This window comes from Periplaneta americana, chromosome 2 (assembly GCF_040183065.1).
Source record: "Periplaneta americana isolate PAMFEO1 chromosome 2, P.americana_PAMFEO1_priV1, whole genome shotgun sequence".
Lineage (NCBI taxonomy): Eukaryota > Metazoa > Arthropoda > Insecta > Blattodea > Blattidae > Periplaneta > Periplaneta americana.
Window position 1 is genome coordinate 54,901,468 of NC_091118.1, and position 17,501 is coordinate 54,918,968.

Genomic DNA, 17,501 nt, shown 5'->3' on the forward strand with positions numbered 1-17,501 from the left:
TTTAAATACTGAAAAACCACACCCTTGTTTGTTCATTGCGTAGACCTCACTTTGAACTGTTATGAAATTTACTGAATAGAAGGGACCAATATCTGTTTATTTATTAGAAGTGCAAAAGAACATGCCAACAACCATAAGAAACCGGAAATAAGTCATAAACTCATAAAATACATTAGCTTTTGTTTTGGTTTACAACCCCCAACCCGCGCCAAACGTTTCCTGGGGGAGCGTTTATCGAAAGCTGAAATCACAATATATCTTAAAAATCTTACATGATACGAAGAAAAGAGATTCATTTTCGGATTCAACGTACACCAAACTATAAGGGACACATTGTTTTAAGTCGGAGCAAAATTCTTATTGTTGAGTGAAGCGGTAGGAACATAATCATTATTTAAATGATTTATCTTTCATTTTAAAGTACAGAAATTGTCTGAGTGGTTCATATCTGAATGGCGAATTATTCTTGTGATGTAATCTAATTTCGTAATAAGAAGGTAAGGAAACATAGACAAGATACATTCATTAGGATCAATAGTTCAACTACTATTCAGTTAAACCCACAACAGAGATGTTCCTATTGAGTAATGATAATTCCTCTTCCTGTCTTCACTACTAGAATATCGGTACAGTGGACGTAAACAGAGCACTTGAGCTACTAAGATCAGAGGCAATCAATTGATGGGTGACTTGTATTTAGTTATCGAGCCGTTCAGTTCCAGTCTGTTGCCCCTGAAAGTGATGATTGAACGCCAGGTATTGGCACTGCCTTGAAACATAATGCTCTATTATTAGACGCTGGGACATATTTGAACTATTCAAGTCCTTTCAGTGCTGTTACCTCAAACCTTTGGATATGTCAGAATATTTTACCACTGAGTACTAATTACGTTATGAATAGGGCCGGGATTTCTATGACATGTCATAATTTTATGCTGATTCCTTTTTACAAACTCAAATTAAACGCGTTTCTAAGTTTTCTGAACACGATGACAAGGTTTTCATTGTTCATATAAATACATATTTACCATGTTTTTAGCTTTAAGTCATATTAGCTCAAAAATAGTAGAAAAGCATATTTCTGATCGTATTAAAATTCATTAATTCATTTAGTGTTCTGCCCAAGGGCAGGTCTTTCACTGCAAACCCAGCTTTCTCCAGTCTATCCTATTTTCTGTCTTCCTGTTTGTTTCCTCATATGATCCATATATCTTAATGTCGTCTATCATCTGATATCTTCTTCTGCCCGAACTCTTCTCCCGTTCACCATTCCTTCAGTAGACAGTTTCTTCTCAGCCAGTGACCCAACCAATTTATTTTCCTCTTCCTGATCATTTTCAGCATCATTCTTTCTTTACCCACTCTTTCCAACGCAGCTTCATTTCTTTTTCTGTCTGTCCACTTCACACGCTCCATTCTTCTCCATATCCACATTTCAAATGCTTCTATTCGCTTCTCTTCGCTTCGTCGTAATGTCCGTGCTTCTGCCTCATACAATGCCACACTCCATGCAAAGCACTTCACTAGTCTCTTCCTTAGTTCTTTTTCCAGAGGTCCGCAGAAGATGCTCCTTTTTCTATTAAAAGCTCCCTTGGCCATTGCTATCCTCCTTTTGACTTCCTGGCTGCAGCTCATGTTACTGCTTATAGTACACCTCAAGTATTTGAAGCTGTCCACTTGCCCTACTGCCTCATTTAGAATTCGCAAGTTTATCTTCTGCACTTTTCTTCCTATGACCATGCTCTTATTTGCATATATTTTCATCCTATACTGCTCACAGCTGTCATTTAGCTCCAGTAGCGTATCCTTTAGTATTATTTTCTTTTCTGTTAACAACGCCATAACATCAGAAAATTTTATGCACTTTATTCTTCTTCCTCGGTTTTTTTTTTTTTTTTTTTTTTTAAAGAACCGTAGTCCAAGAAATGCAAATTTGAGATATTAAACATGTGGTGAGAGTATTGTATCAACCATTTACTGAATTGGTTGTTAGTGAAAAAAAAAAACACCATAGTCTTATGTTAGATTGGACATTTTCAGTGGTTTTCATAAAACAACCATAGTCCAAAGACTTTGTTTTTTGTGAAAATAGCCTTTGTCCAGGAAGAATATTCCATTCATATAGTCTTGAAACATTTATCCATATACAGTAATTTTAAACTGTAGTAGATTAGCAGTATTGCTTCTTATGTACGCGGCAAGAACCACCTCAGAGAAAAATACTTCAGCACATGAACTGTTGCATTAGTTATGGAGTCATCTTTAGGTGCAGAATAACCTCATAAAAGAAACGTAATCAACAAAAGGAGAAGAAGCAGGATGTAATAAAGAAAAATATTAAAGAAAAGACACACTTCAGCCACAATAGAGTATTTTTTTTTCTTAAAACAACCATTGTCCACAATTATCTACATTTACACATGTATGTATTTCTATGAGGCAGTTTAATTTATAAATGTACTCCAGTTTTCCAAAATTTATACACCTTAAGAAACGACGTGATGAATTTCATAACTGAAGTATCAACATCCATGCCAGACAGTTTTTTGTTTCCCCTGAAAACTTATGTTTTCTCCGTCCCATTACTCTTTCATCGTATTATGTTTTTGGACTAAGGTTGTTTTTCCAAAAAACTCTTCAATTGTTTCAACAGTTCTCCAAGTATTATTCACATAGAGTGAGAGTTAATTGGGGGTAATAGACCGTGGTCTACTGACAATGTTACGACCAGACGTTTCGTCTACAGCTAGTGATCTCCTCAGCGTGCCAGGGACAACTGGACAATGTCTACCGCAGCTGTAGACGAAACGTATGGTTGTAACATCGCCAGTAGGCTATTAGCCCGGATAATTCTCACTCCATTGACACCGGCCGTGAAAGACTACATTCGAAGATGGTTCACATGTTTTGTGTCAATAATGCCAAGATATATTTTCTTTCTGTTTGGTTATTTATTTCGGAATTACTTTCTTTAGGAATATTTTGTGCTTAAATGAAGTTTGAAGGAAACTGAATTCGCTAACAGCAAGTTTTCAAAACACAAAGGAGCAAAGTAGGCCTATGTTAGGAATATGGCCAGATTGTTGCTGATCGGTCTCACCTTCACGCTCTTCAACCCTCCCAAGCATTTGACACTTGAGGGGTTAAGTACAGCTTACAGCAGTAAAATTTTGGAAATATTCAACATTTTTTCCTCCATTACTGTATCGTGTACAATAATGAAAATTGCTATGTGTAAAACACTGTCCTTCCGCTATATGAAAAAAATATTTTTACAATTTAAAAAAATATTTATATATAATTTTTTTTTTTTTTTCAAAATTCAAAATGTTTGCAGTTCACTGTGCAGTGATGAAGCGATTCCCTCATAACTAAAAAATTATTCAATATTTTGAAATTAAATTTTTTGTGTATATTTATGCATATCATATCTACAATATGATGCAAAATCACATCTTTACCTTTGATAGACTATCTGATAAAAAATAAATTCATTTAAAGAAGTGGTCAAATACCAGTATTTTCGTCTAACACAAAATTGAAAAAATTATTTATTACGGAATGTAATTGAAATAGAATGATATTGTAAACACGAGTTTATGAAATGTAATAAAAGAGAGAGAACATGAAAAAATTAACACGTTTATGAGTCATGAGGGAAACGCTTCGTCACCTCACAGTGAACTGTCATCATTTTTAATTTTGAAAAAAAAAAAAAAAACAATAAATAATTTATTTTAAATCGTAAAAATATTTTTTTTTTATATAGTAGAAGGATAGTGTTTTACACATACCAATTTTCATTATTGTATAAGATACAGTAATGGAGGAAAAAAATGTTGAATATTTCCAACAATTTTACTGGTCTAAGCCGTACCTAACCCCTTAAGGAGTTCCAACTCCACTGTTGCCTGGTAGTAATCCATAAACAATCAGGGACCCTGTTAACATAGCTGTAAAAGAATTAGTCACGCAAAGGACAGACGTTGGACATTTTCAACTCCCTTTTCCCTCTTCTATTTTTATAGGCTAAACATTCATCTACGGCCAATATAAGGAGTTGATATTCATAAAAACAATTTAGTAAAATGGAATAGGAAAGTTTTTTTCAGTAATTTTTGGAGAATGTTTAATATGTTTTGCGTCATACTTCTAAGCTTTTAATGTAAGATTTTCCACTTTAGGGCATACGTGAGTGCTTATAACCAGTTATAAATACTGTTGGGATTTCTTGGTTAGTCCTCGGCCTCACTTCATTTCACCCCCTTTGGTCTGATTACCTGGTTGGGGTTTTTCCGAGGTTTTCCCCAACCATAAGGCAAATGCCAGGTAATCTTTTGGCGAATCCTCCGGCCTCACATCATCTCACTACATCTCGCCAAAATATTGTAAAAAATTATAGAAAATTGTAAAACAAAAATTGTAGAAAATTGCAAGATTGTAAAAATTGTAATTGTAACCTCGTAAAATTTTGGCTTAAAGCTTCATTGCTAATGTAAGATCTATGGAATATAATAAATGAAATGAAATGAACTACTCAACTTCCTCACCTTTACAATACAGACAGATGCATGTTTGAGTTTCAATCTCATTAATGCACTTAGGACCACTTCAAGGTGGCCGAAATTTTTTAACCATCCTGTAGTTGAGATTTTTGTTATGATCACAGTGACCAGATCTCACTTTTGACCTTAACTCTCGGGAGCTTCATGGAACGCATTCGCCTTCCACAACACCAATGAATAAAATCATAAAAATATATTTACAAGAATTTATAGTGTGAAAGTTACATAGCATCCCTGACTTTCTTGCCCTCTAGCGGCTCTGTCTTATTTTGTCTTTCATCAGTCACCGAGTTCAGATCTGTCGGCATGGCAACGTCACAGAAAGTCGGCAGTTGTTTTCAATGTAAACTGATTGACGAAAAAACATTTATGATAGCTGTAAACAAGATTTCTTTTTGGAGGGAGCAGCATTCGTTATAAATAAACTGCTCTGCTGATGACACAGACAATTCAGATGAAGGAATGACAGCCTTCTCCCAGTCATCTCGAAGGGGTCCAAGTAATGACACATGCCTAAACAAAAGAGTGCTTGTTTGAACAGTGAAACATGTGGGGAATATGCAGTCATTTTTCTGTTGGAATTTTAGACTGTCATTCCTTTCGTAAAATAATTTTTTTTCAATGTTCTTAATATGCATAACTGGAATAATAATTGATGAAATATATTCGACGTTGTCACGTTGGCAGCAAAGATATTTCAAAGCATAGATTCATTAAATCATTCATATTTTTCTGCCTTCCTCTTAGTCTCCGCATATGATCCATATTTCATAATGTGGTGGGTGTATCATCTATTGTCTTCTGCCCCAAACTTTCCTCCCTTTTACTTTTCTTTCTAGTGTATCCTTGAGTAGGCGGTTCCTTCTTAGCCCTTGATCCAACCAATTCTTTTTTTCTCCTCCTGATCAGTTTCATCATCATTCTTTCTTCATCCACTCTTTCCAACACAGCTACAATCATGGTATGTTTGCAGTTTTGCTTAGGGGAAGATGAATAGGGTAGCTTCCTGATGCTTTCCGCACACCACTTTTTCTTTCGCGCCTTAAAAGGTCCCAGAGGACCCAGCGTGGAGGTGAGGAAAGTGGATATAACTAATTTAAACCCTCCGAACTTGACCGAAATTCACCGCAAATGTTAAATAACAGTTCTATCGGAGTTTTCGACCCGATCAGACACTGGGAAATCCGAATAGCCTTCCCCCACCCCCAAAAAAAGCTTAGATTATGTAACGCTAATAACAATAATAATAATAATAATAATAATAATAATAATAATAATAATAATAATAATAATAATAAGAAGAAGAAGAAGAAGAAGAAGAAGAAAATACTGATCGACTTTTCACATAGGCATACATGTTGCCTTCACTTAAAATTATATCATTAGATTCTTGGGTTTAAGAGTGCTCATAAATAAATTATTCTACTAACAAGTAAAATGTTTCGACTACCTTGGTTGTAAGATCTCTTGCCTCTCCTTCAGAGACGACACAAAGGGGCCAAGATTTAACAACTCAAAGATATTATGAAAGGGGATTTCAATTAATGAAGCGAGGTTAGAAAGAATAATAATAATAATAACAATAATAATAATAATAATAATAATAATAATAATAATAATAATAACAATAAAAATAATAATAATAATTATTATTATTATTATTATTATTATTATTATTATTATTAACGAGCTCGCAGGTGTAAAGGTTAACATTTCACCTTTCATTCGGGAACTTCGGGGTTCGGTCCCAGGAGCCGGCTATCCTAACTTAATATTTTCGTGATTTCCCAAGTTCTTGCAGGCTAATACTGGGATAGTACCAATTTTAAGGGCCACTATCCGACTCCTTTCGAATTCTCATTACTCCATCATCATCACTTGTTATAAATTATCATTCTATCATTTCCAAATTTTAACAACCCATAGGCAATGAAAGAGAAGTTTAATTATTATTGATGTGACGCTAATAGCAATAATAATAGTAATAATAATAATAATAATAATAATACTTACTTACTTACTTACTTACTTACTTACTGGCTTTTAAGGAACCCGGGGGTCCATTGCCGCCCTCACGTAAGCCCGCCATTGGTCCCTATCCTGTGCAAGATTAATCCAGTCTCTATCATCATATCCCGCCTCCCTCAAATCCATTTTAATATTAGGCCTACCTTCCCATTTACGTCTCGGCCTTCCCAAAGGTCTTTTTCCCTCCGGCCTCCCAACTAACACTCGATATGCATTTCTGGATTCGCCCATACGTGCTACATGCCTTGCCCATCTCAAACGTCTGGATTTAATGTTCCTAATTATGTCAGGTGAAGAATACAATGCGTGCAGTTCTGTGTTGTGTAACTTTCTCCATTCTCCTGTAACTTCATCTCTCTTAGCCCCAAATATTTTCCCAAATACCTTAATAATAATAATAATAATAATAATAATAATAATAATAATAATAATAATAATAATAATGATTATAACGACATACATTCACATTGCTAAAGTGCCAATGCATGTTGAGGAAAAATGATACGTGATAGAGAAAATCTGAATTTAGTTTTGTATTCAGCACTCTAAGAAACTATAAACGTAGCATAAATTTTTCAAAAAATGTTTACGGTCCTTAATTTTGAAGGTCTGTGTTAATGATGATGATGATGATGATGATGATGATGATGATGATGATGATGATGATAATGCCCTTTTCCTTTTTCCACAGTTGATTGCCTTGTAATTCTTCACTTTGTGTTGGTGAGGTCGAAAGTAGAATATGCATCTGTAGTCTGGGATTCTCAATAACTCAGTCGGTAAGATAAAGTATTGAACGAAATGTCATGTCGTGACCTTATGTAAGTTCAGACTCTTTCCCAGTGACTCGAAGAATAGTTACAAGAAAATTTGCTATTTCTTCGAGTGTCATACTTTAAGTTACCGACATCAAGAATCTGATGCTCTCTTTCTATTCAAGGTCTTTAAAGGGAATATAACCTTCGAATAATTTAAGAACAATATTAAATTACGTGTTTCTGCGAAAGACATGATAAGCCGCAATTTATTTTATAAATATAACAAAAATTATAATTATCTTTCTTGTGTGTCAGATGTATAATATGACATTTATAACTTCTTAATCAATAGTAAGTATATACATCTTAAATACAGATAAAATTCGTTTTCAAAATAATTATATTTAATTATTTCCTACAAGTAAGTGCATGTTTTAACAGAATGGACGTCTACACGTATACATAGACGTGGGCAGGCAAATAAATTCTGCGCTGTATCATGCACACATCTGAAAGTTAAATACGTCACCCAGTTCCGGAGTTGTGTACGTTGTGTTTCAATTTACACATGGAGTATATGCGTCTTTGATAAGAGAAGTAATTAATGAAAGTCATACACCATATTTCTCTTTATATGATACGAATTTAGTCCCAGCTAACAAAACATTTTTCACTGTGGTTCACTAAAAATGTATCGTACAAGTAAAGAATAAATAAAGGAAAGGAAAGGAAGGAAGGAAGGAAGGAAGAAGGAAAGAAATAAATAAAGAAAGAAGGAAAGAAGAAAAAGTAAATCCAAATGAAATAAAGAAGTAAAAACGAAAGAAGAAAATTTTAATACAATAGACGAAACGAAAAAAAAATGACAAAGAAACTAGTTGAATAAAAGAAATAAAACCAATATGAGAGTGAATGAAATAAGGCAGAGAAAAAGTTTAAGAAACAAGTAAAGTTAGAAATAATGAATTAATTTACACAAAAATAATGATTAAAAATAGTAATGAAAGAAAGGGAGAAACAAATAAAAAAAGAACGTAACAACAGAAAAATAGCGTGAAAATAAATAGAGGGAGAAAGGAAAAAAAAAAGTTTTGGAAAAAAAAATATATAGAGAACTAAGAATGAATGAATGATTGAATGAAGTAACTAAGTTAACAAAACTTAAAATGGAAATTTTAAATAGGGAAATGATAATATATACATATAAAATCGAAACGAAATAACAATTTAATTATAGTAAGGGATGAATCAAAGAAATAGGGGGAATCAACGATGGAAGGAATGAATGAATTCATCAATTAATAAACCAATAAAATCAATGTATGTATGTATGTATGTATGTAATAATTATTAGCAAAATAATAAATAAATAAATAAATAAATAAATAAATATATAAATGTATGTGTGTAAGCGTATACATGCATGTATGTATGTATGTATGTATGTATGTACGTACGTACTCGTATGTATACATGAAATAAATTCATAAAAACGAGAGAGAGAGAGAGAAAAATAGCGGAAATGAGAGAGAAAAGAGAATTATAGGAAGATGCGTGAGGAAATATGAGTCCCAAGTGCCTTGCAAGTACGAGATATTCATCGTACACCGTTTAACTGATTCTTCCTGCTTTCTCGCTCTTTTCATTCATTTATTAACAGAGAGTGTGACCAGATTTCTGAAATGTTAAACGCAATAACACTTCAAGTTAAAAGGGAAAAAGTATTTAGAAGAGAATAGAGAGAAATTGAATGAATATAACAAAAAGGAAAGTAATAGAGAAATCGGTAGAAAGTAATGTCAGGAAATTCATTGCAAATATTTACATTAATTATAAGGAACACCCTCTTTACAATGTCTGGTATTAAAATACCCTTAGTGAGATATTTCACTTCACTTGTGATATGTTTCTATTTTCACACGGCGCGAAGCAAAACGCCAGAGGAAACATTATTATACAAGCCGTAAAACTAGTAAACAATTTGCACAAATTTGCCATCATGAATAGAAATTAAACTATAAATTAGCTTTCTAATTATACACAGCTGCAGAGAAAGCCATTAAAATATTATATAAAAAGATCATTTCAGTAGCTAGGTTACAAGAAATAAATCTGTGTAAGGATTAGAATCCACAATATGTTCCAACGAGAAAAACAAATGAATACTTAACAAAACCTACTTTTGTTCTGTTTTAATATAGCTATTAGCGAAGTAATTATGCTGACAATTAATTGTACACGTGTTAATTAAGCCAATGTGTTTATGAATTACAGTCTAACACTTGTTTCTTACAGACTTCCTGAAACAAGAAACTGATAAATGTAAGAAATAATCCCACATAAATTATATAAGCTTCCTGTGGTAAGGTTCTGGTAGAGTTATATCTTCAAGGTCCGTGCTTCGATTCCACCGACCAACTATATTTAGTTAACTATTTACTTCTCTTACACCTCGTCAGGCTAATTCAGTAAAATTCTAGAAGCTTCCTATTTCATTTTTAATGGTTGGTCCCAATATTCATTACGCCAAAGACAAAAGTATAAGGTTATTGAAAAGTCAAGAAAGATTTAAAAGTTCTCTAACTTTTTGTTATATAGTAGAGGAGACTGTTGTACCTTTAAACACTTTTCAGATTTTATTTTTTTTTTTAATTTTGGGAAATGATATTTTTTAAATTAAAAAAAAATTAAATAATTATTGAAGATTCCTTTACAACTTCGTGTATATATTTTCCTGTTCTACACATCTATTAAGGATGGAAAAAATAAAATGTAATATGTTCAAAGGTACAGCAGGTTCATGTACCTTAGAACATACCCTCTTGTAAGTTGGAACACATGTAATCTAGATGGGAATATAGTTGTAAGAACTGACAATCATATTTAAAATGTATTTGGAATCATAAACCAGAGCAGGCTTCTCTCATTTAGATTTTATTTCCTGGAGGAACAAGAATTGCTTCAACGGCTTTCTTCAAGGCATCCGGATCAACTGGGGGACCTCTTAATTTCAGACTTACTTCGTGACATGATCTTAAAATAAAAGAAAGACAAAAACCAATAGTATTATGTACCTTGGAACATGTTCCATGGTACAAGATATTCTGTGTTCAAAGGTACAAGAGGGTGCACGTTTAAACAAATATGGCTCCCAAAACCAAAGATTCGAATAAATCATGGAAATAAAAATATGTTATTGTTATTACTCACCGGACGATATGAAACATTGTACTTAATGGATGGTAACAAATACAATCTGGTTTTATGTTAGATAACATATATAAATGAACGAAATGTTTACTTTTGGTACTAAAAAAGATTCTTTCGTTCACAGAACTCAGATTTTGCAATAAATCAAATCAAAACTACGACCAGATCTACTTAGCGGCTTTCCCTACAATCTATTTCAGTTTGAGTCCTCTAGGTAGTAGAAAAAGATAAAAAAAACATAAAATGTTCAAAGGTACACTATGCTAAAGGTACAACAGTCTCCCCTAAGATTATAGGAAAATAATAACATAGTTCTGTTCATGAAGGAATGGGGGTTATTTAGGTATAAAAAATTTTGAAAAATTGAACACCTGAATTGACAAATAACCACCCAAATCCATTGAAATAAAGTTTTCAGGGGAGCATAAAAACTACATAGGCTTGCCATTTACGAATAGGTTTAGAGTCGGAATTGGGATAGGCCTATTCATTTTTAGAGAATGATAGTTTTTGCAATACACAACATGTGTAAGGTAAAATGTCAAATTGGATAAATATTGGACTTGGAATGTTTCTCAATTCGGGTATTCAATAAATTGTAATAAGGTCGTCTTTTTTCCTTCTGTTATTATCAGTCTCTCTTCTAGAGAATGAATAGCATTGACAAGAAAATCTTTCAGAAATTCAATAATTTTAAAAGCTTCCACAATGACGAAAAATTTCACGGTCCACAACCCATTCCATTTAAAGTTCTAAACCTTCCCAGTGCTTTGGAACAATATCTATCACATCTCTAAAATTTCAGGGCCCATAACTCAATTCACATAGAGTTTTTAACCTTCCCAATACTTTGGAACCATCTCTATTACAACTCTAAAATTTCTAGGTCCATAACTCAATCCATATAGAGTTTTCAACCTTCCCAGTACTTTTGAACAATCTCTATTACATCTCTAAAATTTCAAGGTCCATAACTCAATCCATAAAATTTTCAACCTTCCCAGTATTTTGGAACCATCTCTATTACAACTCTAAAATTTCAAGGTACGTAACTCAATCCACATAGACTAGAGTTTCAATTTTCCCAGTGCTTTGGAACCATCTCTATTGTAGCTCTAAAATTTCAAGGTCCATAACTCAATCCATATAGAGTTTTCAACCTACCCAGTGCTTTGGGACCATCTCTATTACAACTTTAAAATTTCAAGGTCCATAACTCAATTCATATAGTTTTCAACCTTCCCAGTGCTTTGGAACCATCTCTATTACAACTCTAAAATTTCAAGGCCCATAACTCAATCCATAAAGTTTTCAACCTTCCCAGTGCTTTGGAACCATCTCTATTACAACTCTAAAATTTCAAGGCCCATAACTCAATCCATATAGAGTTTTCAATCTTCTTAGTATTTTGAAGCAATCTCTATTACGAGTATATCTCTAAAATTACAAGGTGCATAACTCAATCGATATAGAGTTTTCAACCTTCCCAGTGCTTTGGAACCATCTCTATTACAACTCTTAAATTTCAAGGTGCGTAACTCAACCCACATAGACTAGAGTTTTCAATCTTCCCAGTGCTCTGGAACCATCTCTATTATAGCTGTAAAATTTCAAGGTCCATAACTCAATCCATATAGAGTTTTCAATCTTCCCAGTGCTTTGGAACAATCTCTATTACAACTCTAAAATTTCAAGGTCCATAACTCAATCCATATAGAGTTTTCAACATTCCCAGTGCTTTGGAAACATCTCTATTACTTTCATAGTAACTCTAAAGAAGGCCAAATCACATGTTTAAAAGAAAGATCATTATTTTCTTGTAAGAAATAAAAAAATACTCACATAAACTCACTCAGGAACAGTTTGAATTGCTGTTTACTTCATTCACCTTAGCAACAACAGCGAAACAACTTAAACAAGTTTCTGCAAAAATAAAATGATTAAACAAGTTTCTGCAAAAATAAAATGAGCTTTCCTTATTTTTTAATGAAAATATACTTCTCTAAGTCTGATAACTTTCTCTCTTGCCTTGTCATCAGATTTGTCGACACATTAAACAGCACAAATGGCAGAACTCTGGCTTACAACGGCCGCGGATTGGAGTTCATATCCCGGTGATGGCCGAGTTGTATCAATTCCCTTTTCATTATTACTTCTCTTTCAATCGTCAGACGTGAGGAGTTTTTTCTCTGTATGTCCAAAGATTGCCAGGTGACAATGGTAATGGGTTTCTGACAGCTCTGACGAGAATATGATGGCTCATATTTATGACGTACGGCAGATCACCACCAGAGATAAGGTAAATGGATTTTATGGCTCGAGAGGAATGAGTAATTTAGGCGAAAAGCACAGTCGACACGAAAATCATTCTGTAACAAGTGTACTAGAGGCTACTTGGCGTGAAGGGCGTAGAAATGTTACTTGTCTGGTCCGATAATTGCCAATGACCAATTTCAATGGTCACATTAAGTGACAACACGCCTTTTCTAATCTTTTTCATTCATTTATTCGTTTATTCATATAATACAATTCAATACAGAATCTTTATCATGAATGTAAAGATACGAGAAGTAGCTCCGTTAATGGGAACATGCAGCTTTTAGTGTTGAAAAATTGGTGAATATATATAGAGAGATTAATCTACATCATTCGGCACAATGTTTACTTACGAGGTTTTAGAAGTAAGCTTACGAAATATTTCTGGATACAATATTCTTGCATCCCAATGGCAGAAGTTCTTAAAAGTTCACTTTACTCCCTCAAAGTTAAGTATATTGACCGTTTATGAATCTTATGTATTATACCGAATCGTTTGTCAAGTAATATCCTTGGCTATTAGCCACGAGTAATATCATGGTGACGTAATACTAAATTACCTGACTGTACTTCAGAGAAGTCGACGTGTTACCATGACAGCAAAAACATATGAAGGGAGTCAGTTGCCTACTGAATTCTAGGTAATGATTCGTTTTACTACTGATATAGAATTCAGAGGAAAAAGCTTCTCAACCTTTGACGAATTCCTTGCAGAGTTTTGAGAATTAAATGCCCACCACATTCACAACAGAGATATCTTAAGAGTGTTTGGATTACAGAGAAATCAACACAAGTAACAGAATGTGGCAGCTTTTTATTTCAGTTAACTTACACTTCAACTAGCGACAATATGACGTCATCATTTAGATAACATAATAGAATTTTAGTTTTGCCCTATTACTGTAATTATTTTTTGCTTTATAACTACTGAAACATTATTTGATTTTTGTGTTCAACATTGCTTATGTTTATATTTCTAAATAAAACATAAATGTACGTCCATGGGTGGGCAACTCGTGCTCTCGAAGTGTGAACACAACCTCAGTGCAGGTAGAACGGACTCTGTACTGTAGTGTCTGTATAAAAGTTTGCTCGTGTCTGGAGTAAGTGGCGGCTCGTTTTAAGTGAAAACAATACAATCCCCAGATCATTTCCCTTCAGTGATGAATCGAAAGAGAAAGATTTTTTATTAAGAAAGGAGACAAAGCTTGTATTATGTTCTGTTAACTTTCTTACGCATGACATTTTATTTTAAAAATAAACATAGTGAAGGTTTTAATAAAGAAATACTGTCTAGATCGCCTTTAGAATTATAGCTGAAGGTAAAAATGGGATATCAACAATGTGAGACTGATATCAAATATCGTTAGCACGTTGTGCGTGCGAGTTACAGAATTGCACAACATATGATCGACTAGCTAAGAGCATTTATGGATAAATTTGAAATGTGGCAGTAGCCTATTGTGTAGAACATAGACAACTTTACTTTCTTTCGTTATAAACTATCTTGAAGAGTGATAAGAAAATCTTCTTATCAAATATAAGACCCTACTTCAAGACCTACAGCAGAATTCACTGGTAAGTTTGGAGAAACAGTGACAATTGACAAGGAATCGAGATTTTTTTTTAAATCCTTTTGGCTTACAGTCGATAGAAGATCCTAAAAGTTTATAGCTTGAATTGATAAATCTACAGAACAGCACGCCACTCAGATTCCAGCGAAATCAGGAATCGAACTGTTCGTAATGCTACTTAAGTCAGAATTTCCAAATATACTCTTTGCTTCCATATATACTGTATGTGCTTGAGGCAGAGTTTAATACAAGAAAGAAGTGTAAAAGCTCTCAATGTACAGAAAGAGCTTAGAAGTAAGTTTATTTCATCTACCGTGACATGTGAAAAATACTTCCTTGAATTTGTGTCTGTTTGCGAATATAGACTATTACATTTCTGAGAACAGAGGAATACTTTTTAATGTATAAAGACTTGTAAATTCTCGCGTTCTATGTTTCAAATAAGACATATAATAATAAATGTTAACAAATAGTATAATAATAATAATAATAATAATAATAATAATAATAATAATAAATAAGTGTTTCAGCTACGTTTATTGTCTCTTAAAAAGGTGTATTCAGGTTTGTTTCCAGTACTAAACTAATTTACAAAGCTAGGAAATAATACAATTTTGTTTTGTTATGTTTTATTTAACGACACTCGCAACTGCAGAGGTTATATCAGCTCGCCGGATGTGCTGGAATTTTGTTCCGCAGGAGTTCTTTTACATGCCAGTAAATCTACTGATATGAGCCTGTCGCATTGAAGCACACTTAAATGCCATCGACCTCGCCCGGGGTCGAACCCGCAACCTTGGGCATAGAAGGCCAGCGCTATACTAACTCGCCAACCAGGTCGACAATTTTGTTATGTGTGTTTAGTACAGTCTTCTAAAATTACTATAATTATTGTATCAGCGTCATTCTGAAATTCAAATCATGGAATAGAAATCACGACCACCTGCATGAGCCGCCAGAGCACACAGTGGCAATGAACTGCTTTTGCAGCCAAACTACAAACAACTTGTAGCCCTAACTGTTACGGCTGGCTCCGCCTGTCTTTCTCTCTTTGAAGGTATTTTAGCACTTTGTGAGCAATAGTTGCCCATCCATGTGTATGTCAATAAGGCGGGTTTGCTTTATTTTGTGTATCATTTCGCAATCCCCCCCCCCCTCAGTTTTTACACGACCCTCCAGGGGGTTACGATCCATACTTTGGAAACCACTGCTCCACACAAATTAGCATAGTAGAGCAAAGAAGTTAGATAACACTGCGAACTTTTTAAAGACTTCTACTTAACTGGATTACTAGCGTTAGTCATTTGTTGGCAATGGTTGTAGGAGCAATTGTCTACCATGCTTATCAGTTCCTTGAGTCGCTGATACACTGTACTGATACTTGTGGATTACTCTATTAGGATACTTAACAGCACAATATCACGTAAATCGACGCTGAATCATATTTCCCAGAACAAAGTAGGTATTGTGCTCCACGCACCCTCTATTCTATGTCTTAATAGCGTGACGGCACTCAAGAAACACCTGTAATTCGCTTCAATAAATGTACCTTTCCCTCCTTTGTTGCGTCTTCTGTGATTTGTCGTGATCAGTCAAGGAAAAAAGGAAGAGGGTGACCTATTTATAAGCGAGAGGGGAAAGCCCCAGAGTCACAGTTCACCCCTCTGTATTTATAGGTCACGCACAAAAGGGAAACTGCTTTCATTTTCCCAATACACGACAAATAAAGTGAATGTTTTATGTTTCACTTTTCCGATTTCGGGAACTCTATAATGATGTAATATGATGTTGCACAAAGTCTATTACAAGATATTCACGGAGAAGCCCATCTATTCCTACGTAAATTATGGTTCGATCCCGGCACTAAATTTACTTGTGACAAGAGACATAAAAGGTGAAGTCCTCAATACAGACACAATAATCTTGGGGATTTACATTTTGTGATCACACAACTTTCGTGTTTAATATTAACTGTAGGCTATGTTTTCGTTCTATTGCTATTTATTATTATTATTATTATTATTATTATTATTATTATTATTATTATTATTATCATTATTATTATTATCATTAGGAGTAAAACAAGGCTGTCCACTATCCCCTCTATTATTTAATTTATATGATTTATTTGTAGATGAGTTGACCAGGGAATGGAAAAAAAAATTGAACACACATTATTTGCTAAATGATACAACCTTAGACACATTACTGTTTGCAGATGACCAAATCGTAGTTGCCGACTCGGAAGATAATATGCAAAGAGCAATATACAAATTATAAAAACTTTCGAAAACATATAATTTGAAAATTAAAAAAAAAAAAAACAACAACAAGGTTTTAGCATTCTCTGGATCAAATTCCATCAGATCAAAAATAGTTGTAGGTAATCATATATTAGAACAAGTTAACTCTTTTGATTAGTTAGATTGCAACCTCTCTCACATTTCCCCTAAGGATTTTGACAATAAAATGGCTAAATATCAGCAACTCATAAGTACTACTAAAAGAACACAGTTGAAGAAGGTTAGAACTGAGACTGTTTTAAAACTTTACAAAACACTAATCGTACCAACACTATTATAGGTTCTGAAACATGGACACTCACCTCACAGCAGATCAGAAGCAGCAGATATGCGACTCTTAAGGCCACTAGCAGGTTATACACTTCCTGATCACCAAAGAAACGAGGACATTCACAACATATTAAAAATACAAAACATAACTACAATTCAAGATACATACAGAAGAAGTTGGTACGACCATGTGATCAGAATGCCCCCAGACAGAATACCACAAAATATCCTAAAATGCACACCAAGAGGAAGGAGAAACATCGGCAGACCGAAGAAGCGTTGGAGGGACCAGCTGAATCCAGGAGACGGAACAGGCCGAACGGCCTAATCCGAAGAGCATTTGATGATGTGATAATGATTATTATTATTATTATTATTATTATTATTATTATTATTATTATTATTATTATTATTATTATTATTATTGAATGGCTATTCGCTAGTAAATTCCCATCTCATGCATTTTATTTCTCACAG